The sequence below is a fragment of the Macaca nemestrina genome, chromosome 13 (assembly GCF_043159975.1).
Source record: "Macaca nemestrina isolate mMacNem1 chromosome 13, mMacNem.hap1, whole genome shotgun sequence".
NCBI lineage: Eukaryota > Metazoa > Chordata > Mammalia > Primates > Cercopithecidae > Macaca > Macaca nemestrina.
In genome coordinates, this window is record NC_092137.1 from 122,605,486 (window position 1) to 122,631,930 (window position 26,445).

Below are 26,445 nucleotides of genomic sequence, written 5' to 3' on the forward strand. Positions count from 1 at the left end.
TAAGTGTACATATTACCAAAATGTCTTTAGGTTGAGGTCCCCCCGTGAAAACTTGACAGGGTGTTGTGTCCTCAGCCACTCTCCTGTCTTTTCCTAGTCCTGGCATTTTAGAACTGTCTGGGGATGACCCAGGATACCTACAGTGGCCATGTCTACTGGAGGGTCTAGTGAGTATCAGCCCCGGGGTCATCTCATCCCCAAGGACAGACTGAGGTAGGGGGTAGAGTCTCTTAGGGGAGCAGCTGGATGCTCTTGGCCTTAGAGGAATCTCCTGGTATAGTTTCATCGAAAATGGTGACCCCTTAGGGTCATTAAAATTTTAGGACATTAACATTAATGGACAATACAATGTAATGTCATGAAAGGTCATTAAAATTATTCCTCCAGCCCGAGTTTTTATTCCTCAGAGACACATTGATGGTTTGTCAATTGGATGCTGATATTGAGAGGAAAAGGCAGAAACGATTTCTGCTCTCTAGCTTGTCTCAGACTTTTGAAGAGAGAAAAACCGTCCCAAAGGACAAGGAAAACCCACCCCAGAGAGGATGTGCAAAAACCTGAATATTAAAATGCACTTAAGACACACAGGAGGACAAAGAGCAGTGCCAATGCCTCCTAGGTGGTCATTGAGTACTTTACTGAACAGGATGGGTGTCCCAAGGGATAGAATGGCCTGCCGTGACACTTAGAAAGGTCTGCATTGGAGTCAGCACTGCCTCTCCCTGAGTTTGTTACCTTGAAAAGGCTTGTCCGCTATTTGAGTTTCAGGTTTTCACTGACTGTATGATACATTTTGTCAGTACAGCTTGAAAGATAAAAATACTATTTCCAAAGAGGCAAGGTAAAATGATGTATTTCATTTGCTAAAAATTCGTATTTATTTCTTTCCCAGAGTGAGTGTAGTAAGTTTTAAAGTTCTGTGCTTTTTAAGGGTAATTTCAAATGGAATTGTAGGACTTAGCTTTGTAAATGCTACTGGTGAAATAAAAGTGTGATAGATAAATTGATGATTTATAAAGATTCACCAAAATGTCAGTTCCCCTCTTGTAGCTTGGTGAAGAATTTATGACAGTGGACACATGTGTATCCTCTTATCTGGGTGTCTGAGTGTTGTTTTTTGTTTTTTGGAGATGCTGTCTTGCTCTGTAGCCTGGCTGGAGTGCAGTGGCGCCATCTCTGCTTACTGCAACCTCCGCCTCCCGAGTTCAAGTGATTCTCCTGTGTCAGCCTCCCGAGTAACTGGGATTATAGCCACCCACCACCACACCCAGCTAATTTTCATATTTTTAGTAAACACAGGGTTTTAGGCCTGGCACGGTGGCTCATGCCTGTAATCCCAGCCCTTTGGGAGGACAAGGTGGTCGGATCACGAGATCAGGAGTTCCAGAGCAGCCTGGCTAACATGATGAAACCCTGTCTCTACTAAAAATACGAAAAAATTAGCTGAGCGTGGTGGCAGGCACCTGTAATCCCAGCTACTCGGGAGGCTGAGGCAAGAGAATTGCTTGAACCCGGGAGGTGGAGGTTGCAGTGAGCCAAGATCTTGTCACTGCAACCCAGCCCAAGGGACAATGCGAGACTCCGTCTCAAAAACAAATAAACAAACAAACAAACAACAAAAAGACGGGATTTTTGCCATGTTGGCCAGGCTGGTCTCAACCTCCTGACCTCGGCTGATCCCCTGCCTCAGCCTCCCAAGGTGCTGGGATTACAGGCGTGAGCCACGATGCCTGGCCCACTCTATTTTCTTTTTATTCCCTAAATTTTAATATGTTTGAGTTTGTCTGTTCCTTTATAACTTTTTTCTTACATAAAAAAAATTCTGCCTAATCCTTCGTTAAAAAAAAAATCTTCCTGTGACTTCTGAAAGTATTCTGGTTTTATCTTTTGTATTTGAATATATAATAAGATGATTATTGTTCATGGAATAGAGAAGAATGCAATGCATTTTCCCAAGTAGATGCCAGCCTGGTTTGCCTCGTATTTTAAAGTGCATGTATTTCTTTTTCTATTCTATAGTGCCTACTCTATCATTCCTCAACTTTCCATATAGATGCTGGGTCATTAAGACTTTTTTTTCCTTTGGTCTGCTTGCTCATCTCTCTGCTAACACTGTGCTGTCCTGAATATTTTTGTTTGAAAATCTTAGAAGTATGTTAGACAAGCCATCACTCTTTTTTTAGATGACTAAAAATGATTAGACATTGGTCATTTTTACTACATATGAAAGAGTAGCTTTTCTTGCCTAAAACCACCTGATTTGGGAATTTATGTGGTTTCATAGGAATAGCATCTGGAAGTGGTGACATTAATGTCATTTTAAAAAGCATGTGTCCTATTTCCTCTTATTCCTTTCTACCTTGATATTGTGCAATAGAAATTTGAAAAATTGTTGTATTAGTTTTGTTAAATATCAATTATTGGCTTTATTTACTGCTCAATTAAATTTAATAAGCCTATTCTCTCTTGGTGTAATCACGTGGAATGGGTTCACTTCCACAGTTAACAAGTGACAGCACATGTAAAATATTGTCTACCAGGGAAATTCATTGAACACTTAGTGTTTAGACTGTGTTTCTGTGTCTGGTTCCCTAAGCACCACTGCAGTGACACAAAATAATAGACTTTCAGCAGAAGAAGTTTTGGAAAATATACTGCATAAGCCATTTAGATGCAGTGAGTCATTCTTATTACTTGGGTTGGTGGAATCCCTTTCAAAATGTAAGTTCTTAATACAAACAAAGATTGAACTTTGCGAGCAGGCATTTTTAAGAATAAGTAGTCTCAGGACTGATAATATTAACTCACTTATGCACATCAGGTAGGACTTTAGTATGATAGATACTAGAAATGTACAAAGTGAAGTTAAAAGGTAACTCCTAGCAGCATATCGTAATCTTACTCCCTGGATTCTCTAATGAGATGGGTGTTTCTACTTTGCTGTTGCCTTTTTGAATAGTTCAATTCTAGCATTAGTACTGCTGTGTGGGAGGGAGTATGTGTGAACAGAGTAAGAGTTGTGACAATCAAGTCATAGAATAAATGCTTGGAAATTTTAGAATCATGTAAACAGCTTATGAATTGAGTATACATTCCCAGTGCTCTCAGTCTCACTCATCCTTCTATCCACATGTGTGGAATGTTCCAGGACTCTGTGGCTTTTGAGGATGTGGCTGTAAACTTTATCCAGCAGGAATGGGTTTTGCTAGATTCTTCTCAGAAGAATCTCTACAGAGAAGTGATTCAGGAAACCTACAGGAACCTGGCTTCTGTAGGTAAGAATGACAACACATTTCACTTAATTACAGAAGTATTTCCCTATCATCAGTGCTATTTGTGATTTGGAATGGGGCGAGGGAATGATTTGGTGAAGAAATCAGGCATGGGCACTGTGTACAATGAACATGAAATCTAGTAATGTTTCTATAGTTTGAAATAATTCATGATAATTTTGTGCATCTGCATTTTAGGAAAAAACGGAAAGACCAGAATATTGAAGATCACTTCAAAAAACTTGGGAAAGATACAAGATAATTTGCACCGAGAAGAGGAAATAAAGTCCTCTGAAGGAATCTTAGCATGTCATGAATTTAAAAACAAGCAATCAAAGCAAATAAGAGTCACTTGAAATTCATTTCCTTTTAGAAAAATTTCACCCAAAATGTAACGTACATCAGTGTAGCAGTCAGTGTTTGGAAAACAGTTTACTTGAAAATAGTACTACAAAATTGTCTATATGAATGTTACTATTTTGGTTATAGCCATGCAGGTGGTAGCTGTGTTTTCAGTAGTAGCCCATTTGCTTTCAAATAATTCAGTCATGGCACAAAAACAAAAACAAAAAAAATGCATTTTCCCTAGTATTGGTAGCAGTGTAAGTGGAAGACCTATGAATGAGTAGAAAGTTATTAAACCAACCAATAATAATGTGCTTGTCATTTTTTTTTACAGAAATCCTATGGTACAGAGACTGCATGAAAGCAAAGAAGGTAGTCAGTATGGACAAGTGTCAGCCACATTCCAAATCTTGATCTGAATGAGAACATTTCTACTGGATTAAAACAATGTGAATGCAGTATTTGTGGAAAAGTCTTTGTACATCATTCCCTCCTTAATAGGCACATCCCAGCTCACTCAGGATACAAACCATATGGAGAGAAGCAATATAAATGTGAACAGTGTGGGAAACTCTTCGTTTCTGTTCTGGGTGTTAGAAGACACATGATAATGCACAGTGGAAATCCAGCTTATAAATGTACGATATGTGGGAAAGCTTTTCATTTTCTCAATTCAGTTGAAAGACATCAGAGAACTCACACAGGAGAAACACCCTATCAATGTAAACAATGTGGTAAAGCGTTCACTGTTTCCGGTTCTTGTCTAATACATGGACGAACTCACACTGGAGAGAAACCCTACGAATGTAAGGAATGTGGGAAAACACTCAGATTTTCTTGTTCTTTTAAGATGCATGAAAGGACTCACACTGGAGAAAGATGTACCAAGGGTGATAAAGCCTTCAGCTGTTCCACTTCCCTTCATGACCATGGAAGCATTCATACTGGAGGGAGACCCTATGAATGTAAACAATGTGGCAAAGCCTTTAGTCGTTTGAGTTCCCTTTGTAACCATAAAAGTACTTATACTGGAGAGAAACCCAATGAATGTAAACAATGTGACCAAGCCTTCAGTCGCCTCAGTTCCCTTCACCTCCACCAAAGAATTCATACTGGAGAAAAACCTTATGAATGTAAGAGATGCGGTAAAGCCTACACTCGTTCCAGTTACCTTATGCGCCACTAAAGAAGTCATGATATAGGGGTTGGGTGTAGTGACTCAGCCTATAATCCCAGCACTTTGGGAGGCCAAGGTGTGTGTATTACTTGAGCCCAGGAGTTCATAACCAGTCTGGATTAAAACAATGTGAAACAACCTGGGCATCGTGGTGAAACCCTGTCTCTACAAAAAATAAAATAATGCCGGGCCGGTGGCTCACGCCAGCTACTCAGGAGACTGAGGCAGGAGAATGGCGTGAACCCGGGAGGCGGAGCTTGCAGTGAGCCGAGATCGCAGCACTGCACTCCAGCTTGGGTGACAGAGGCAGACTCCGTCTCCAAAAAAAAAAAACAAAGAAAATAATTAGCTGGGCATGGTGGCACATTTCAGTTGTCTTAGTTCTTTTTCAAGGACATAAAAGGCCACGGGGGGTTGGGGGGAAGCCCTGTGCATGCGGATCAAGAGGTCAGGAGATCGAGACCATCCTGGCCAACATGGTGAAACCTCGTCTCTACTAAAAATACAAAAATAGCTGGGTGTGGTAGCATATGCTTGTAATCCCAGCTACTCAGGAGGCTGAGGCAGGAGAATCACTTGAACCCAGGAGGCGGAGGTTGCAGAGAGCTGAGATTGTGCCACTGCACTCCAGCCTGGCGACAGAGTGAGACTCCATCTCAAAAATAAATAAATAAATAAAGCCTCTTGAATGTAAGAAATGTGGTAAAACATTTACTCTTTCCCATTCCCTCATAAACATGAAAGAGCTCACACTGCAAAGAAACCTTAAGAATGTAGGAAATGTGGTCAAGCCTTCAGATTTTCCTGAAGATTTGGGAGGGCTCAGAGTGGAGAAAAGGCTTTTGAATTTAAATTTGTGGTAAGGCCTTCGGTTGTATTAGTTCCATTTGAAGACATCAGCTGATTCCTGAGAAAAACCCTATGAATGTCCAGAATGTTTGAGTGTTTAATTTCTCTCATATCCACTCAAGGACATATGAAAATGCACACTGTAGCTGGCTGGACCTTGTAAATACAAGAACGTACACAGGATTAAAACTCTAACAGTTTAATCCTCTAACTGCAAGAATAACTGCAAGAATATTTTCAGTTTTAACTCTAACTGCAAGAATATTTTCAGTTTTAACATTTACTTGAAAAGCCATGTTAAAAACTCCCACTGGAAAGAAGTTCTATAAGTGAAGCTTTTCTAATTTGGAAAGCCTGATGCAAATTAATTTTCGTGCAGTGCTTGAAAAAAATCTATGAAATGTTACACAAGTTACAAGTATATTGTTTTTATCAGTGGCCCATTCTTAAAGAGTCTTGAGTATGCATTTCACCTTGTTTTGCAGGGAAACCTTGAGGTGAGAGTTCTGTAAATGTTCTTTAAGCAGTAGTACTTGAATTTCATAGATAATGATATTTTCTTAAGTCTGTTGGTAGAATTTTTGTCTATTCATTTGATAATGTTCTGGATTCATGGTTGAATTTGGATGTTTTTCTAATATGTAGGTAAGTTTAATTTTTTTATTTCATTATTATTTCTTTTTGAGATGGAGTCTCACTCTGTTGCCCAGGCTGGAGTGCAGTGATGTGATCTCGGCTCACTGCAACCTCTGCCCGCTGGGTTTAAGCGATTCTCCTGCCTCAGCCTTCCGAGTAGATAGGACTACAGGTGAACGCCACTACGTCCAGCTAATTCTTTGTATTTTTAGTAGAGACAGTGTTTCACCATGATGGCTAGGCTGGTCTTGAACTCCTGACCTCATGATTTGCCCGCCTCGGCCTCCCAAAGTGCTGGGATTACAGGCATGAGCCACTGCACCCGGCCAGGTAAGTTTCATTTGTATGTATTGTCCTGTGATTAATGGACCAGTGAATAATGATTGTGAATTCTTGGGATTGTCTTACTAGCCTCATTTGGCAAATTTTGATTATCCCTTGTCTATTATAGACATCCCACCTATTTTTATTAAATGAAAAACTACTCTTGATGTAAAGATATTTATTTTTTCTAATAATGAGTTGGTATTAATTCCTAAGTACATACAGTTTACCCGGGAGACGGAGCTTGCAGTGCGCCGAGATCACACCACTGCACTCCAGCAAGGGTGACAGAGCGAGATTCTGTGTCAAAAAAAAAAAAAAAAAAAAAAAGGAATATCCTCACTTTTTTAATGCTATACCACTCTCTGCTCCCAAGTTAATCCCTCTCCTCCTCTATGTAATTAATAACTGATGTCTGGCTTATCTGTTTGGTAATAGATGTTATGTGTTTAACGGCGCCAGTAAACGTAGGGTGCTAATTCCTTCCTCACCAGTGGGGTGCATGAGACGCTATTGAAACAATTGGCAACACGAATGGAACGGATCAACCCTCATGCAGGACACCTGCTCAACTTGACCTACCTGCTGTGGGCTGACTGTTCCGTAACACATCAGCAGTCACCTGGGTCAGAACCGTGAGCTGACGATGGGCCTTCCCTTTGGTCTGCACAGTGTTTTGTGGTCTTCAGGTGTTGTCATCTTCTCCCACACTAAAATGCTCTCATCTCCTAGACATCAATGTTTAACTGCACCCCAGCATGACCTTTGGCCTATGCTTAGCAGGCAGTTTTGAGGCCCTGGCTTATGAATGCACAAAAGCACAGCACATAAGCCAACACTTAAGTCCTAATTAGCAAGAATCAGGCTGTATCTCTAGTCCCTGCATCTGCTCTGGTCACCATCTCTGTGTGCTTAGGGCAGCCATGTGAACATTATTAATTATTTTACACTCCAAGACAATAGTTATTGTGTAAGCAGAAGTAGTGGCCTTGTTTGTTTCTTGTGCTGCTGCTCCCCTTGCTGCTGTACCATACACCCTCCTGATGAGGTGTACATCTATGGTGCCTCATGGTTCAGGCACTGCTGAGTAAAGAAAATGGGAAGAAATAGTTTGATATTAGCCCCTACCGAAGCATATGAAGAAGCGTCTCAGCTGCTTTCATTGAAAAATTCCTGACCAGTGTGTGGGCTTTTCTTATAACTGCTGCTTATCAGCATGTCAAAAGTCTCATCTTCGGACTGCAAGTCCTGACGGCCTTAGTTATAGTGGCCTTACTGCATGTGGAGCTAACCCCAGGAAGATGGAGTGGCACTCTCTGGAGGATTAGGTGGTCTCCTCCAATGTGGGTTGATGGGCTTCTGAACTCTTTGCTTTAACCATGCAGAGAGTCTACACTGCCAGTGATCATGTGCCACAACTCTATAGATGTGGAAATATATTCAAAATATTCTGAAACAGTTTCCATTGAAAGGAAATAGAAAAGTGGTCTGGTGCCACGCTCCAGTTAAGAGAACTAGTAGATGGGTCACAAGAACACTCTGTTGCTACTGTCTGTGCCTCTGTCACAGCAAATATCCTGATCCTTCAGTTTTAAGGGTGCAGGGCCATTTTCCTCCCTTTCTTACTGGTAGTTCTCAAGATAACTGTATGATATGCTGGGAAGGCAATATCCTGATAATCAAGTGACATTGATCAGAACAGCCCAGGCTCTGTTATAGTCCCTGCTCGAAACAGAACGGCCTTTAACGCTTGTGTCCAGCAACCACATCCTGGGAGCAAACCCAATGTGGGCTTCTTTCTGGGGTCCCTCAGTTGTAGTGCAAGTGAAGCGTTTACAGTCAAAACTCCATCCATCTGCTCTGGGTAGCCTTCCTGATCTTGTGGTAGCGGTTCATATTGAATCCTAGACTTCTGCTGTCTTTTGTTTGCTATTTGTAAGTAATAAATTCACTTCATGGAATTTATCTATGAATGTATTTGGCCTCATTGTGCTCAGAAAAGTTGGTAGCCATTGCACAGTGAACCCGCTTCATAATTGGTGAAAACACCTGTGGCCCCCTTGTGCACAGCAAGGAGGTTCATTCAGCCAAACATAGACTTCATGTTTATAAAACCCTGTAGCACAATTATTACCATGTGGGAGGCCTTTAACAATGGTGATACTGATTTGAAAAACTCTGAAGGAAGAAATTTACCCAAATGGGTTGGGTACATGGGAGTTCCTCCTAATTCCAAGAAACCCTTACTCCCCTCCACCTAAAATGAGTGGAGAGGCCAGGTGCGGTGGCTCAGGCCTGTAATACGAGCACTTTGGGAGGCCGAGGTGGGCAGATCACAAGGTCAGGGGTTCAAGACCAGCCTGAATAACATGGGGAAGCCCCATCTCTACTAAAAATACAAAAATTAGCTGGGCGTGGTGGCAGGCACCTGTAATCCCAGCTACTTGGGAGGCTGAGGCAGGAGAATCGCTTGAACCTGGGAGGCGGAGGTTACAGTGAGTCGAGACAATGCCACTGCACTCCAGCCTGGGTGACAGGGCAAGACTCCGTCTCAGGGAAAAAAAAAAAAAAAAAAGTGGATAAGAACTGAAACAGGTTTAAAATTTCAACTAATTGGAAATGCAAGTTTACAAAAATAATATTTAAAATAAAAGGTTAAATGAGTGCTCATTGAATTTTATGCCTCCACAAAATAGGTTGTGAGTTAACTTCCACATTTATTGAAAGCCACCAAAGTTGAGAAGCCTCCGTGTCTGAAATTCACATGTGGCTCAAATAAGAATTATACCTGGGGATACCCCAAAGTTTAAATATAGTATCCCCTATGATATTATGAGGAATTACTGTACATAAATCAGGTTGTCTTCCTTTAACTCTGAAAATCATATTATCTTGCCTAAATTCTCCATAACGCATCGCTCTGCAGTATCCTAGAGTGGACATGGCTTTCCTCACCAATGAGCACTAAAATTTAGTGTGTGCGACTCACCTATGTTCTTATCAAAATGGAAATCCCTGAATCCCACCAGTTAGAATAATATGACAGAATGTCAGATTTATGGAATATATAAGTTTTCTGTAAGGTTATTAGGTATTGATTCCATTTTATTAATAGATATCAATATATATAGATTACCTATTTCTCCTGTGTTTTAGTATTAATAGATTGTGTCTTAATTCATCCAGTTGGTCTAAGTTACCAAGTTTGTGGGTTATGGAGATTGTAATATTCTTTATGATTTTATCATCCATGGGCTCTCTAATATAAAGGCTTCTTTTAATTCTTAGGTTGGTGCAAAAGTAATTGTGGTTTTGGACCATGAATTTTAAATTTGTATAACTAGGCTGTAACACATCTTTATTAATCAAAATAGAACCCATTACAATGGGCTGGGCACAGTGGCTCACGCCTGTAATCCCAGCACTTTGGGAGGCTGAGGCAGGCGGATCAGGAGGTCAGGAGTTTGAGACCAGCCTGACCAACATGGTGAAATCCCATCTCTACTAAAAAGACAAAAAGTAGCCGGGAGTGGTGGCATGGGCCTGTAATCCCAGCTACTCAAGAGGCTGAGGCAGGAGAATCTCTTGAACCCAGGAGGCAGAGGTTGCGGTGAGCTGAGATTGCACCTTTGCACTCTGGCCTGGGTGACAGAGTGAGACTCTGTCAAAAAAAAAAAAAAAAAAAAAAAAAAGAAAAAGAAAAGAAACCATTACAATGAATACATTTTTGCCAATGAGAAATAAACTTGTTTATTCTGTGCTTTCAAGGTTGGATGAACTCTTGAAAAGCATTTTCTGCATCCTGCTGGTTGTGTACTTGTTTTCCCTGCAAAAAGTTGTCAAGATGCTTAAAGAAGTGGTAGTTGGTTGGTGAGAGGTCAGATGAATATGGCAGATGAGGGAAAACTTCATAGCCCAGTTTATTCAACTTTTGAAGCCCTGGTTGTATGACATGTGGTCAGGCGTTGTGGAGATCTGGGCCCTTCCTGTTGACCAGTGCCGGCTCCAGGTGCTGCAGTTTTCCGTGCATCTCTTCGATTAGCTTGGCATACATCTCAGATGTAATAATTTCACCAGGATTCAAAAGCTGTAGTGGATCAGAAGACCAGCAGCTGACCACCAAACAGTGACTATGACCTTTTATTGGTGCAAGTTTGACGTTGGGAAGTGGTTTGGAGCTTCTTCTGAGTCCAGCCACTGAGTTGGCTGTTGTATGAAATCCACTTTTCGTGGCGTGTCACAATCTGATTAAGAAATGATTGATTGTTGTTTCATAGAATAAGAGAAGATGACACCTCAAAAGGATGGTTTTTAAAATATTTGGTCAACTCATGAGGCACCCACTTATCAAGATTTTTCAACTTTCCAATTGGCTTCAAATGCCGGATGACCATAGAATGGTCGACATTCAGTTCTTCGCCAACTTCTCGTGTAGCTGTGAGAGGATGGAATTCAGTGGTTGTTCTCAATTGGTCGTTATCAACTTTCGATGGCTGCCCACGTCGGTCCTCATCTTCAAGGCTCCCGCCTTCTTTGCAAAACTTCTTGAACCACTGCGATGTATATTAATTAGCAGTTCCTGGGCCAAATGCGTTGATGTTGTGAGTTGTCTTCCCTGCTTTAGGACCCATTTTGAACTCGAATAAGAAAGTCGCTTGAATTTGCTTTTGGTCTGACATCATTTTCATAGTCTAAAATAAATAAGTAATAAGTCATTAGCAAAAAAAAAAAAAAAAAAAAAAGGCAAGAAATGCCCATTAGCATGATGAATAACATAACCACATTTATTTAAGAGGGTATTCCTGTATCAAACAGCAAAATCCAAGAATGCAAAGCTGCCATTACTTTTGTACTCATCTTAGAGTGATTTGTATGATTTCTTTTTTTCTTTGTTAGGCTGGCTTGATAGTTACCAATTTTGTTGATCTTTATGAAGAAACAGCTATTGTTCTATTGAGTTCTTCTGTTGATTTTCTGTGTTCAGTGCCATTGACTTGTCATCTTGTTTTTATTTCTTTTGAATGAATTTGGCTTATATTGTTCTTTTTTCTTTTTCTTTTTCTTTTTTTTTTGAGACTTAGTCTCGCTCTGTTGCCCAAGTGACCTCGCTCTGTCGCACGAGGTCGGGAGATCAAGACCATCCTGGCTAACACGGTGAAACCGCATCCCTGCTAAAAATACAAAAAATTAGCCGGGCGTGGTGGCAGGCGCCTGTAGTCCCAGCTACTCAGGAGGCTGAGGCAGGAGAATAGCTTGAACCCAGGAGGTGGAAATTGCAGTGAGTCGAGATTGTGCCACTGCACTCCAGCATGGGTGACAGAGCAAGACTCCGTCTCAAGACAAAAAAAAAAAAAAAAACATATTAGCTGGGCATGGTGGTACATGCCTGTAATCTCAGCTATTCGGGATGCTGAGGCAAATTGCTTGAACCGGGACCCCGGAGGCAGAGGTTGCAGTGAGCCGAGATCATGCCACTGCACTCCAGCGTGGGCTACAGAGCGAGACTCTGTCTCAAAAAAAACTAACTAAATAAATAAATATGTGTGTATATATATTAAAATGTACACACACACACACATATATATTTGAAGTATTTTCCAATGAGAGCAGGTGTTCCGGAAGACCTCATTTAAATACAGAATCTGAATGGAGGCCCATGTCACACCTTCCATTTTTTCATCTTTGCAGCTGGGCTTTTCTCCTCTTCTCTGCTGGACTCTGCTGTTTCTCACAAGGTGGTCAGAGATTCTGCCCTGAATCCTACAACCAGGAGATGAGAAGCACAGAGTGACACCAACAGGAGAACATAAAGATGCGGTGACAGTTATCCTCCTCCTGCAGAGTCCAGAGCAGTGCACTCCTACCGCTGGTGCCCTAGCTAAGCCTGGGGGCCAGCATGCCTGATGACTGTCTGGGGGTGCTGCAGTCAGGGTCCCCACAATGGGCACCCAGCCTGTGCCCTTGCATCCTGCATGACCGTGGCCATTGTCACCTCAGAGCCCCTGGGTACAGAACAATGCATCCTACCAGAGCTACATATGAGGAAGGACCACGTGAGTCCCGGGAAAGAGCTGAGGCCCTGCGGGGGTAGGTGGCCAGGACCGAGACCTGATGCCTGTGTGGAGAATCATCTGTGGGTGTGAGTGGCACTGTGGGGCCAGTGCCTGGGTTCTGCTGCTCCCCCTCCTCAAAGATCAGGGCCCGAGCAGGGGCTGGCGTGTGTGTGACACCTGGAACTGCAGGATCACCACCCATGTGTGAGGCCATCATGGGGACCTGAACACGGTGTCGTCTGCAGACCCCACCCATCCATTAGCCCCAATTCCTGGCCAACTTCTGCCAAGGCGAGAGGGTGGAATTTGGAAGGTGGGTGTAAGCTGAAGCCTGTCCCCCAGTGGCTGACATACAGCTGTGACACTGTGTGTGGGGGGAAGAAAGAGAGATCAGACTGTTATTGTGTCTATGCAGAAAGACGAAGACATAAGAAAGTCCATTTTGATCTGTACTGAGAAAAATTCTTCTGCCTTGAGATGCTGTTAATCTGTAACCCTAGCCCCAACCCTGTGCTCACAGAAGCATGTCCTCTATTGACTCAAGGTTGAATGGATTTAGGGCTGTGCAGGACGTGCCTTAGTGAAAATGTGTTTGCACCTCCTGGGCTCCAGGCTGCCAGCTGCCTGCCCAGTGTCTGAATGTCCTACTGTGACCTGTTTCCTCACCTGGCCCAGAGGACAGATAGGGAAGGCTTGTTTTGAGGATTAGGCAGGGTAATCCCAGTAAGCCCTCATTAGCTTGCCCATCCTCCAGTCTTTTTGATTTCTTTTTTCTCTTCTTCGTTGTGAAACTCTGGAGAATTGTCCTCCAGCATGTCTTCAGTTGGGGAGGTGGAAAGGCTGGACCTTGCCCTTGACTTCAGGGCTCCTTCTGGGTGCCCCCTCCTCCTAGGGTTTTTAAAAGCATATACTTAACAACATACCCTGTACCTGAGAGAGCTGCAGAGAACCTCCTGCGTGTCCAAACCAGCATACTTTGTTCCCTGACTGCAGGCCCTTGTCACACTCCAAAGCCCAAATACTTTCAGGTGGCCAGCTTCAGACAAGAGTCTGAACTCAATGCTTGTTTTCTGGGGTCTACACAAGCGTGTATGATGGGGCTACCTCCATCCTGCATTCTACCCCTGTGCCTCCCCCAATCCATTAGGGGCCTCAACTCCAGTGATCCCTAACTGGGAGCAAGGTTCCCCAGGCAAGGAATGCAGCTGTCCCTAGGATGCTGGCCTGGCTATGTCCCAGTGGATATCAGTCCTGGAGCAAGAGGTCCAAGGCAGGGAGTTTCACCGCCCATTTCACCAGGTGTGGTGACCTTTCTGGGTTCCTAGCCTTCAAGATGGGATTTTTACACTGTGCCACAGTGGGGGAAACCGAAGCACAGGACCGGTGAGCGGTAAAGAAAGAAAACCTCTGTGACTAGGAAACATGTCCCTTGCCCAGCACAGCCGCTCCAGGATAGCACCCTCTGGGATGTACCGCTGAGCTGTTCTTGGCACATGGCATGGCACTGTGGTGGAGGTCAGCAGCTTGTGGAGTTGGGGGTGGGGGTGCTGGCAGGAGCAGGTAATTTTGGACACACCATGGGGAGGAAGGGGACATTCACCCTTTCCCCACACCTTGAGCACAGCAGCAATTTTCTTGTCTGATGTGTGTGGGCACCAATACCTATGTGGGTGTGGGTGCGTCTTCCCCTTTTGTTGATGAAGAACCGTCCTGCAGCCATTGGGGTGGATATGGGCACCACGTGTGCCTGGCAGCAGGGTGGTGCCTGCGGAGGCTTGGCTACTCCATGTCTCACTGCCACCTCCCCAGGGGAAGCAGACCCTGTGCCCTTAGTTCCCCTCATACCCAGTCCCTCACATTCTTCACTTGGCATCCCACTGCCTGATTCTCCCAACTCAGCCCCTGTCAGGTTTCTCCAGGCCCTGTGGGCCCTGGGATGGGATCAAAGGAGGCAGCAACTGTGCTGCCTGCCTCTGCCTGAAGTCAGGGATCCCTGGCCGCTACTGGCATCTGGTGGGCAGGGTAGGTGGGAAGGTCAGGTGTCAGCTTTTCCACTCCCCAACCTGCACTGGCTAAGTCACCAGGTGTAACTGGCCTGGAGGCTGATCTGTGTCCTCCACAGTCCCTTGATGAATTATATTGAAACCAATCCTTGTGTGAATGACAAGACCTCTTGTTGCCACCCAGATCAAACCAGAATCGAAAGACTATTGCACTTGGGCCCAGAGCCTGGGGCTGAGGATGCTGTGACCACCCCGTTCTCTTCCTTCTGGGGTCCCCAGGAAGCTCCCAGGACTGAATGATCCCCACAAAACACAGTGGCCAGGATGGGAGGGCTGAAGGTCAACGCTTCCCTGCCCCTACCACCACAACCTAGAGGCCCCCATGGAGGTTGGCCCTGAACTGTGGGTCCCTGTGGGATGCAGGCTCCCACGGATACTTCAGGGGATGAGCATGGGTCCTCCTGGCTGACAGGAGTCTGGTGGGCACTGGGTGTGTGGGGCCTGTGTAGGTGGGTTGGACAGCAATGGGCCTAGCCAGGGAGCCAGGGACTGGTGTGGCCAACGTGGGCAGCAATATATTGCCAGAACCAAAACTACAGTGCAACCGGCCCAGCTGGTAGGGAGAAGGAGGCCTGCCTAGCAGGACCATCCACCCCTGTCCTGGCCCCTAGCCCAGGCTGCCTGTCTGTACTGGACATTGCCTGGTCCAGGAGGCCTGGGCATGATGGTTAGATGGTGTGTCCCTGGGTTCCAGGCCTTGGTGGTCCCTTGGGAGCTGAGCATCCTCTGAGCAGGAGGAGGGCCCGCGGTCCACTGTTTGCATCAGCCCCTGGGGGTGTGCCCCCACCCCAGCTTCTCAGCCCGCACGGGGACGTGGCCAGGGCTCCTCACCTGCTCTGTGGCTCCAGCTCTGATCAGCTCACTGGGTGACTCTGACAGCTTCCTCCCCAAAGCTTCAGTCCTCACCTGTGAGAATGTGGTGTCCCAGGCCCCCTGCAGGCAGGAACCCACCCCCAGCTCCTCTGGTGGGCCCACTTGGTCTTTCTTACCTACTGGCTTGTGAGAGCCAGTTGGCCAAACTTGTTGTCCTATTTTTATTTTGGCCTTTTTCTTAGTGTGTGTTTTCTCTAACTACTGCTGTGTAGAACCTCTATATGAGTTTTAGGTAGAGAATCTTGCCCACCCAGGGGTCCCCCACCCCAGAGAGCCTCCACTTTGGCCCCCCCCCCCGTCTGGTCCTGCCTATGCTCTGCTTGGTGTGACTGTTGACTGTGATCGATCCACACAGCTGCTTGACCCTGCATCTCCTTCCTTCTTGTTGCTGAGGCCGGTTCTGTTCTCTCTTTCTCTACCTGAACTGCACTTGAAGCCATGACGAAGGATGAGAAGTGGTTGCTAAGAAGGACCCTCCTGCAGCGAATCTGCTGTGAGGAGGCTGCGCTGGCCCAGCCTGTCATTTCCTTCTCTAAGCTCAGTCCAGAGGTCGGCAAGGGGCAGCCTGTCCCTGCCTGCTTTTGTGGCTCGTGAATCAAGAATGGATTTTACATTTCCAAATGGTTGAACAAATAAACAACACTTCATGACATTGAGAAGTTTCCATGTCCATAAGTAAAGATTTATGGGGGTGCAGTTATGCCCATCTCTTCACAGGCCACCTGCAGAAGGCTGCTGTCGTGCAGCCGTGGCAGAGTTGCCTCCTTGAGACAAAGATCAGTGGCAAAGCTGAAAATACTGATTCCTGGCTCTTTAGGGAAACAGTTTCCAGTCCCTGGTTTAAGGGCTGTGCGGTAGGATCCCAGGATCTTGGTCAGATTGTTCCTCACTCAGGGCCTGCTGTGGCCTTCGCTAGTATGTCTGCAAAGTCTGTGTGCTATGGTGCCTCTCATGGGGGCGTTGAGCTCTGTCGTGCTAGATTTCAGGGTGTCTGCCTCATGGTCGTCTGTCTCACCAACAGAGACCCTGTGGCCATATTCAAACTAGCAGGAACAGTTGGTCTTTGGCAGCAGGGATACCTTAGAGCTGAGCTGTCACCCACCCTGAGGTGGTCCCATGACACCCACTGTCTGGGTTAAGGTTGAGGCAGGGCTGGTGTCCTGAACTGCCGTGCGATGTGGATCATAATAGCTGGGAGTCGGGGGGAGAGGGGGTTGCTATTACTCCCCATATGGCGGGGGGTGCCTCACCCCCCTGCGATGTGGATCTAAGAGCCAATTACTCCCCCCTGCAATGTGTGTCCATTATTAGCAGTCTCTTTTGTTCAGGATATTAGGAACAATTTCACAGGTTGTGTGTACACAGCCTGCGATCGGAGAACGAATATCATCCTCTGTACCTCCGGATATTAGGAACCATATCACACAACGGGTGTACACTTTTTCAGAGATTTGGGGTAATGTTGTCCTGTGTTTCCCTGAATATTCGGAGACATATCACAGGGTGACTGTACAACCACTACTTTCTTGACAGGAACATCATACTTTACCTACTGGAAATTAGAAGCAATATCACAGATTAGGTGTCAAGCCAATGTCATATTGGAAGTAATATCATGCTCTCCCCCACAAGTTATGAGGAACAATATCACAGAGTGACTGTACAACCACTACTTTCTTGACAGGAACATCATACTTTACCTACTGGAAATTAGAAGCAATATCACAGATTAGGTGTCAAGCCAATGTCATATTGGAAGTAATATCATGCTCTCCCCCACAAGTTATGAGGAACAATATCACGGGGGGGTGTGTACCTTCTCCGGCAGTGGGAGTAGTATCATCATCTCTTCCTTTAGATGACAGGAACAATATCACAGGGTAGGTGTATACAATATCCCATGGGGGCTGTCCATCCCTTCAATATTGGTACTAACACCATCTTCTCCTTTCCTGGATATAAGAAACAATATCACAGGAGAGGTGTACACCCCTTGCAATACTGGTAGTAATATCTCCTCTCCCCTGTGGTTATTAAGGACAAAAATCCCAGGGTGGCTGTATGGTTCCTACTTTATTAGGAGTAGTATCATCCACTCACCCTCTGGAGAAGAGGAACCATATCACTGAAGAAGTGTCCACCCACTTCGATATTGTCAGCCATGTCATCTTCTTCCCGCCTGGATATTAGGAATGATATCCTAGGTTTGGGGGCTGTGTACATCCACTGCGATATCGAAAGTAAAATCAGCCTCTTTCCCGCTGGATATTAGGAACTCTATCACAGGTGTGTGTGCACCTTCTGGGATATTGGGAGTACTATGAGCCTCCACCCCGCTGCATATTAGGAACAATATACGGGGGGCAGGGTGGTTACAGCCCCTGTGATATTGAGAGAAATATTCTTCTCTTTCCCCTGTACATTAGGGTCTACATCACAGGGGTCTGTACACCTTCTGTGATATTAGGATTAATGTTGTCCTCTCCCCTACTGAATGTCAAAAACAGTATCACAGAATGGTGTACACCCCCTGCGATATGGCCAGTAATATCATCGTCTCTACCTTTGGATACTAGGAGCAACATCACAGAGGGTGTGTACGCTCCCCTGCGATATAGGGCATAATGTTATCCTCTCTTCCCCTGGATATTAGGACCGATATCCCTGGTGGTGGGAGGTGGAGTACATTTAGAACAATATCACTGGGTGGGTGTACACCCCCTGCGATATTGGGTGTAGTATCATCCTCACTTCCCTAGGATATTAAGAACAATATCACAGGAGGGGTGTACTGCCACAGCCCCTGCGTTATTGGGAGCAATAGCATCTTCTCCCCCTCTCAATATAAGGAACAATATCCCAGGGTGGGTGTACATCCCCTGTGATATTGGGCGTAATGTCTTCGTCTTCCAATGTGGATATTGGGCGTAGTGTCACAGGGGGGTGTACGCCTTCTTCGATATTGGGAGCAATATCACCCTCTCCCCTCAGGATTGTAGGCAAAATATCAAAGGAGTTTTACAACTCATGCAATATGAGCAGTAATATCATCCTCTCCCCATCTAGATGTTAGGAACTGTATCACAGGCTACTGTACACTTCTTGTGATATTGGCAGTCATATCATCCTCTCCCATCATGGATATTAAGAACAATATTACAAAGCAGGTGTACACCCCCTGCCATATTGAGAGTAATATTATGCTCTCCCTTTTGGGATATTAGGAACAATATCACAGGAGGTGTGTATAACCACTGCGATATTGGGAGTAATATCATCCTCTCTCCCTGAATATGAGAAACAATACCACAGGAGGATGTACACACCCTGTGATATTGGGAGTCACATCATTTTCTCTCCTTCTGGGTATTCGGAACAATATCACAGTGGATATGTACACCCCCTGCCATATTGTCACGAGTATCATCGTCTCCCTCCCAGGATATGGGGAACAATATCACAAGGGGGTGTACATCCCCTGCAATACTGGGAGTAATATCTTCCTCTCCCCTGCTGGCTATTAGGAACAATGTCATAGAAGGGGTGTACACCCCCTGCTCTATTGGGAGTGATATCGTCCTCTCCGTCCCTGGATATTAGGAACAATATCACTAGGGAGGGTACATCTCCTGCAATATTGAGACTAATATCATCCTCTCGCCCCCTAGATATTAGGAATCATATCATAGGCGTGGTGTACACCCACTGCGAAATCGGAAGAAATAGCATCCTCTCCACCTTTGGATGTTAGGGACAATATCACGGGGGAGGTCTATGCAACCTGCCATATTGGGAGTCATATCATCCTCTCCCACCCAGTATATAAGGAACAAGATGACCACGTGGATGTACATCTACTGCGATAGTTTCAATAATGTTATCCTCTACCCCCTGGCTATCAGGAATAACATCATAGAGGGGTGTACCCTTTCTTCGATATTGGGAGTGATATCATCCTCTCCCCGCCCGATATCAGGAACAAGTCTATTAATTATTAAAATTAATATACATATAATAAAAATAGTAATCATCGTTATTAATAATCACAATAGTAAAAATTAATACTGGTTAAAAATGTTAACGATTAGTCAAATAATGGTAATATCACTATTAATAATAAAATAATGATATCAGCAGTTAATGTCACTTAAATCAATACTAAGAGATGCTGGTAATAAAATAATAGTTAATATTAAGAACCAATAATATTGTTAAATGATATTAATATTAATAATTTTAAGCCTGCATAATCATATATTTAACAAAAGTATGCATAATTAATAATGGTATCCTATTAATTAATGTCATTGATAATTATCAAAATTGATCATTGATGTTTAATAATTAATCATATTATTACTCCTAATACCGCAGGGGCTGTACACCTACCTGTGATGTTGTTCCTAATAGCCAGGGACAGAGAGCATGATATTAGTTTTAATATCGCAGTAGGTGTACATTCACCCTGTGACACTGATACTAATATCTCGGTGGGCAGAGTATGACATGACTCCCAACAAAGCAATGAATGGACAGCCACCTGGTGATATTGCTCCTAATATTCACGGAAGAAGCATATGATATTACTCTCAATATCACAAGGAGGGTACAGCTCTTCTGTGATATTGTTCCTAGTATCTGGAGGGGGAGGGGATGATAATAATTCCAGTATCGCAGGTTGTGTTCACCCGCCCTGTGATATTGTTATTAATATCCTGGAAGGGAGAGGATGATATGACTCCCCATAGAGCAGGAGGCGTACACCCAGCCTGGGATATTGTTCCCAATATCCATGGAGAGGAGAGGCTGATATTACTCCCAATATGGCAGGGGGTGTACATCCACCCTGTGATATTCTTCTTAATATCTCAAGGCCGAGAGGTTGATATTACTCCCAGTATCACAGACACTGTACACCCCCGTGTGATAGTCTTCCTGATATCCAGAAGGGGAGACGATGGTGCTAATCCCCATATCGCAGCAGGTGAACACCCACTCTGTGATATCTTTCAGAATTTGCAGGGGGAGAGAGGATAATTTCATTCCCAATATTGCAGAAGATGTACAAGCCCCACCCCGTGATATTATCCTGAATATTCCAAGGCACAGAAGATGATGTTGCTCCCAATATCGCAGAAAGTGTACACCCCCCAGTGATGTTGTTCCCATGATCCAGGAGGGAAGAGGATGATATTACTTTTAATATCGCAGGGGGTGTACACGCCCCCGGTGATACTGTTCCTCATTTCCACCTGGGAGAGGATGATATTACTCCCAGTATCGCAGGGGTTATAAACGCTCCTTTGATATTGTTCCTAATATCCAGGCGGGGAGAGGATGATATTCCTCCCTATATTGCAGAGCATGTACACTCGTCTTTGATACTGCTTGTAATGTCTATGGGGGAAATGCTATTACTCACAAAATCGTAAACACGCTGTGTGTCCACCGTGGATCCTAATATCCAGGTAGGGAAATTACTCCCCAAGACGTGGGGGGTGTCCACCCCGCCTGTCACATCGTTTCTTATACCCAGGGAGGAGAGGATGATATCGCTACCAATATCGAATAAGTGAACACGCCCCCTGTGATATGGTTCCTAATATCCACGTTGGGAGAGGATGATATTACTCTCAGTATCACAGGGGTTGTCCAACCCGCCTGAGATATTGTTCCTACTATCCAGAATAAGAGAGAATGATATTACTTCCAATAGTGCAGGGTGTGTCCCCCGCCATGTGATATTATTCTCAAGAGCTAAAGGAAGAGAAGATAATGTTATTCTTTGTACTGTAGTGGGTGTACAGCCAACAGAGATATTGTGAGGGGGGTGAGGCAACCCCTGAGCAAAAACCGCACCCCCTCGGCTATTAGGAGCCACCTCACAGGGGGGCGAGGCAACCCCGCGAGTTGGGGACTAATAGCCACCCACACTCCCCCCCTGGCTATTAGGAGCCACCTCCTCTGCCCCCCTGGCTATTAGGAGCCACCTTGCCGGGGGTGGTGAGGCACCGCGGGGAGGTGGGGACTAACAGCCACCCTCTCTCCCCCGCTGCCTATTAAGAGCCACCTCGCCCAAAGTGGATATTGGGCATAGTGTCACAAGGGGGTGTTCGCCTTCTTCGATATTGGTAGCAATATCATCCTCTCCCCTCAGGATTGTAGGCAAAATATCGAATGGGGTTTTACAACTCATGCGATATGGGCAGTAATATCATCCCCTCCCCATCTAGATGTTAGAAACTATATCACAGGCGACTGTTCACTTCTTGCGATATTGGCAGTCATATCATCCTCTCCCATCATGGATATTAAGAACAATATTACAAAAGAGGTGTACACCCCCGGCCATATTGAGAGAAATATTATGCTCTCCCCTTTGGGATATTAGGAACAATATCTCAGGAGGTGTGTACAACCACTGCGATATTGGGAGTAATATCATCCTCTCCCCCTGAATATAAGAAACAATATCACAGGAGGATGTACACACCCTGTGACATTGGGAGTCATATAATTTTCTCTCCCTCTGGATATTCGGAACAATATCACAGTGTGTGTATACACCCCCTTCGATATTGCCACGAGTATCATCGTCTCCCTCCCAGGATATGGGGAACAATATCACAAGGGGGTGTACACCCCCTGCAATATTGGGAGTAATATCTTCCTCTCCCCCGCTGGCTATTAGGAGCAATGTCACAGAAGGGGTGTACACTCCCTGCTCTATTGGGAGTGATATCCTCCTCTACTTCCCTGGATATTAGGAACAATGTCCCTAGGGAGTGTACACCTCCTGCAATATTGAGACTAATATCATCCTCTCGCCCCTGGATGTTAGGAACCGTATTGCAGGGGTGGTGTACATCCCCTGCGAAATAGGAAGAAATAGTATCCTCTCCACCTTTGGAACACTTGTTAACATAGCTTCGTATGTGGGGAGGACTCGAGTGATTAATCGAATGTTTCATCAGGTGTGGTTCTTCTGTTTCCCAGTTTTGACACAACATTTGGCGAAATTTCCAGGGACTCCTGTGGTCAGCTTCACGGTTTCACTCTGTCACTTTCTAATGCAGTATTCTTTGGGAGTCTTTCAAATTAAGCACCATCATTTAAAAATAAGTTTTATAATATGCAGTTTCAGGTGAATTCTTTACCTTCGTGTCTCAGGCAGTGGCTCCCCACCTGTGAGTAGTCAGAAAGGTTCACGCAGTTTTCCAGGGCGGCCTTTGCATTTACTGGAACTATTAAGAGCTCCTTCCTGCTTCGGCCGTGATTGACACGCAGTGCGCGTGAGGCCGTGCGTGGCTTAGCATCTTCTGCGGGCTTAGAGGTCACTTTCTGTTCTTCCCCAAGCCTGCTGCGCTGTGCCGAGTGTTCACTGCGGGCGACGGTCACACTGTCTGGCACAGGCCACCGAGGCCACAGGGCAGACTCCACATATCAGAACCTGCAGAACGGCAGAGTCCGGCCTCCTCGCCGCCCTTCAGGGGGAGCAAAAAGCGCAAGCCTGTGATCAGAGCTGTGCTAGCCCCGAAAGCCTCCGAACAGGTTGAATTGAGGAATTGGCTCCTACCAACTGCCCATGTTTAGGATGTGTTTGAGTTTTTGTGATTTTTCCTGCACTGAAGCTACTGGGCTGGCTCTGAGTCACCGTCATGGGACTTCAGGTTGCACCGACGGGAAAGGACGGGGGTGGAGGGCCGCACAGAGGCTTGCGGCCGTGATAATGAAGGGCTTGTTGCCTCTTGGGACAGCGAGTTCAAACTCTTTGTAATTGTCAGCGTAAAGAGTGACCCGCTGAAGACATGGCTGTAATTCAGGGTGGCATGGTTGATTGTCATGGTTGATAGCAGGTACCTGCCTCTAAAATGACGGTACCGTTAGTGAGGCTCCAGGAGGGCAGCTCCTGCCAAACACACGTGCTCCTGGGCCCCTGCAGACAAGGTCATGTTGCCAGCCAGGCCTGCAGCTGTGGGTGCAGTGGGGTCTTCATGGCACTGAGCGCCTCCCTCGTTTGCTTGTGGGGCCCAGCCCTCCGTCCCTCCTGGTCCCCAGTGCGGCTCCTCCCAGGGTTCTCCCAGCCCCGTGCACACCTCCGTCTTCACAGCTTCCGTAGTTTTCTCGTGGGCGGCCCAGGTGGGCGCCTGGGCAGGGATCGTGTGTTAGTCGAGTTCTCTCCAGCCTTCCCTGGCTAGTGGCTCAGCAGGTCCCTTCAGATGAGTCAGCCAGCTGTGTACCTGCATGTTCAGGATACTTGTCAGGGTCCTTCCTCAGGTCAGAGCAAGACCGACACTCACCTCCTCCATAGGACTTTGGAGCCCGTCCTGGAGAGACGTCAGCCACATCCAGAGGGGCCGCCCGGTTCCCCGTGGGCTGGTGGGAGTGACTTCTGAGCCACTCGAGGCCCCACTTTGTGTTCCTACACCCCACAAAGTCACTTAAAGCACGATGTTCTGGTGCCGTGTGCCTCTCGAGTGTGACACACAAGCCTGGATGGGGATCTGAGCGGGTGCTGCCTTCCTCAGGCTGCGCTTGTGTTTTAGGGCCCCTGGAACACTCTTTCCTGTGATTCTCGCCACTGCCTGGGCTTCCCTAGACGGTTTCACCCGCAGCCTGAGGACCACATCGGCAGCCACCGAGGAGCCAGCAGGTCCGACGTTGGTCTCACTCAGTCCTTCTCGACTTTGGTGACAGAGGAGACAGCAAAACTTCAGCTGGGAGTCCCAGGCCTTCTCTGCTTGGGGTCCTGGGACTGAGATAGCACAGATCCTGCCATCCACGTGCTGGGGGCCCCGCTGTGCGGCTCCCTCCTCTGGTCAGGGGCCGCTCCCTTGGGCTGGGCAGCTCGGGGTCCTCGAACTCAGGGGCTCAGGGCGGGTCCTGGATGCAGATAGAAGGAGAAGGGCGGCGGTTTGAGCCCAACTGTGTTGGCTTCATCTTCTGCCTCTTGTTGCTAAATACATTTGCAAAGTTTTCCAGATGAAAACTCAGAAGGGATTTTTAATGACTGGAATCCCTCCCCCCTCTCTCTGCCTCCCTCTCCTCTCCTCTCTACCCCCCTCTCCCCTCCTTCTTCCTGTCTTCTCTCACCTTACTCTCCCCACCTTCTCTCCTGGGTGAGCGGCAGAAGAGAAGGGACCTCCGGAATCTTCTGCTTCATCCAAGCAGCTTGGGGGCAGCATCAACTGCTGCAATTTGGCTGCCCCAGCAGGTGCCTCAGGGCAGCCTTTCTAATGGGAATCCTGGAATCATGTCTTTCCTTAATGTGTCCTAAAGGCTGGAGGACATGAAGTGAAACAATGCTCCATGCTCAGTCCTGTGATTTTGTGTATTTATTGGACTTACTTTGAAATTAAACTAAATGATACCCAAGGTAGAGCATGAAAAAAAAGAAAAAACAGGCTATGGTGTTTGAAAAACAAACAAAACCGTTTGGTTTGTTGGTTTGTTCTTAGACCTTCGCAGGCTCCTAGGTCACACGTTTCAGTTTCTCAGCAAGTGACATTCTGTGCGGAAGCCATGTCAGCCTCTTGTTTGATGATGTCAGCCACAGCAGAAAGAAGCACTCCATAGGCTCCGTGCTCAGCACCTTGGCATGAGCTCCTGCCATCTTCTGTTCATGCTCATCACAGCTCTGTGCAGTGGGCATCCTCCTGATCCCTGTGGGAGGATGGAGGATGGAGGCGGAAGGGCGAGTGACGGCAGGATCACATGAGCGGTCTCTCCCGAACTAGGGAGGGCAACCTTCCCAGGACCTCAGTGCCCATCATGTCCTTCCTCCTCCTCCTCTGCCTCTCTGTGACTGTTTGACTCAGGCTGCAGTGACAGACGTGAGTATGTGCAGAGCCTGTGTGCACCCCTGGGGGTGTGTGCTCATATTGGCAGGGAGGGATGTGAGCGTGTACAAAGCGTGTGTGCACACTTGGGAATATGTGCTGGCATTGGCAGGGACAGATGTGTACAGAGCATGTGTGTACACCTCAGGGTTGTGGGTTGGTGTTGGCACGGACAGACGTGAGTGTGTACAGAGCGTGTGTGCACACCTGGGGGTGTGTGCTTATGTTGTTTTTTAAGGGGCAAATACGTGGCCTGTTGCTTCGGGCGGTCCTGAGCCCGTGCTGAGTCCATCAGTGGCCCTCGGGTTGGGGTCTCCATCTCCCCAGACAGCACTCCAGTGTCTTGAGGTTTCAGATTCTTCCTCTCCGGGTACTTGGGCCTCCTCAGGAACAAACATCAGAACCAGCCAATTGCAAACTACAAGAACGTTCAAATGCATCTTCAGTAGAAAAAACAAAAGCCATTGGAATAATTTTCCAACATGACCCCGTGGTTAAGCCGTTAGATACTCCAGCCAACAGATTGAGTCACTTTAAAATTACACCAATTAAAATGGTGAGAGTTGCAGAGCTTTACCGCTAAACCTTGAAATAATTGAAGCGTTCTGCTCCACTTGCTTACAAACTAGGGTTGGGGATACCTTTCAGTCCAAAGTAGTAACCTTCTAAATCCAGCTTAGATGCGAGGCTCCCACTGACACAGGAAGAGACAGTGGCCCTTGATTATTCTCCTGTGATTATTCTCCTTTGTCATTTTTTTTCTTTGTACCCTGATCATCACTTCTGCTTTTCCAATTCAAACTAAAGGGAGTTTAGTTCTGTTTTGGAGAAGCTGTGGTTACTGGTTTATTTTCATGGCTTGCTTAATCTGTCTGGCGCTTACATTTACCCAAATAGATTTTTTTTTAGTACGACAGTGCCATAGCCCAGGGCTTCTCCCTCCATATCTGCTCCCCAGGAGGCCCCCTAGGAATGGGCACTGGAGATCCAGCCCCTCTCCATGTGCCATTTTCT

At 46.0% G+C, this 26,445-nt stretch overlaps 2 pseudogenes; both read left to right on the plus strand.

Annotated features, from left to right (window-relative positions):
* Positions 1 to 3,958: 3,958 nt before the first annotated feature.
* Positions 3,959 to 5,835, plus strand: LOC139357987 (zinc finger protein 669-like; annotated as a pseudogene).
* Positions 5,836 to 19,768: 13,933 nt separating this feature from the next.
* LOC139357988 (uncharacterized) lies at positions 19,769 to 25,710 on the plus strand (annotated as a pseudogene).
* Positions 25,711 to 26,445: the final 735 nt, after the last annotated feature.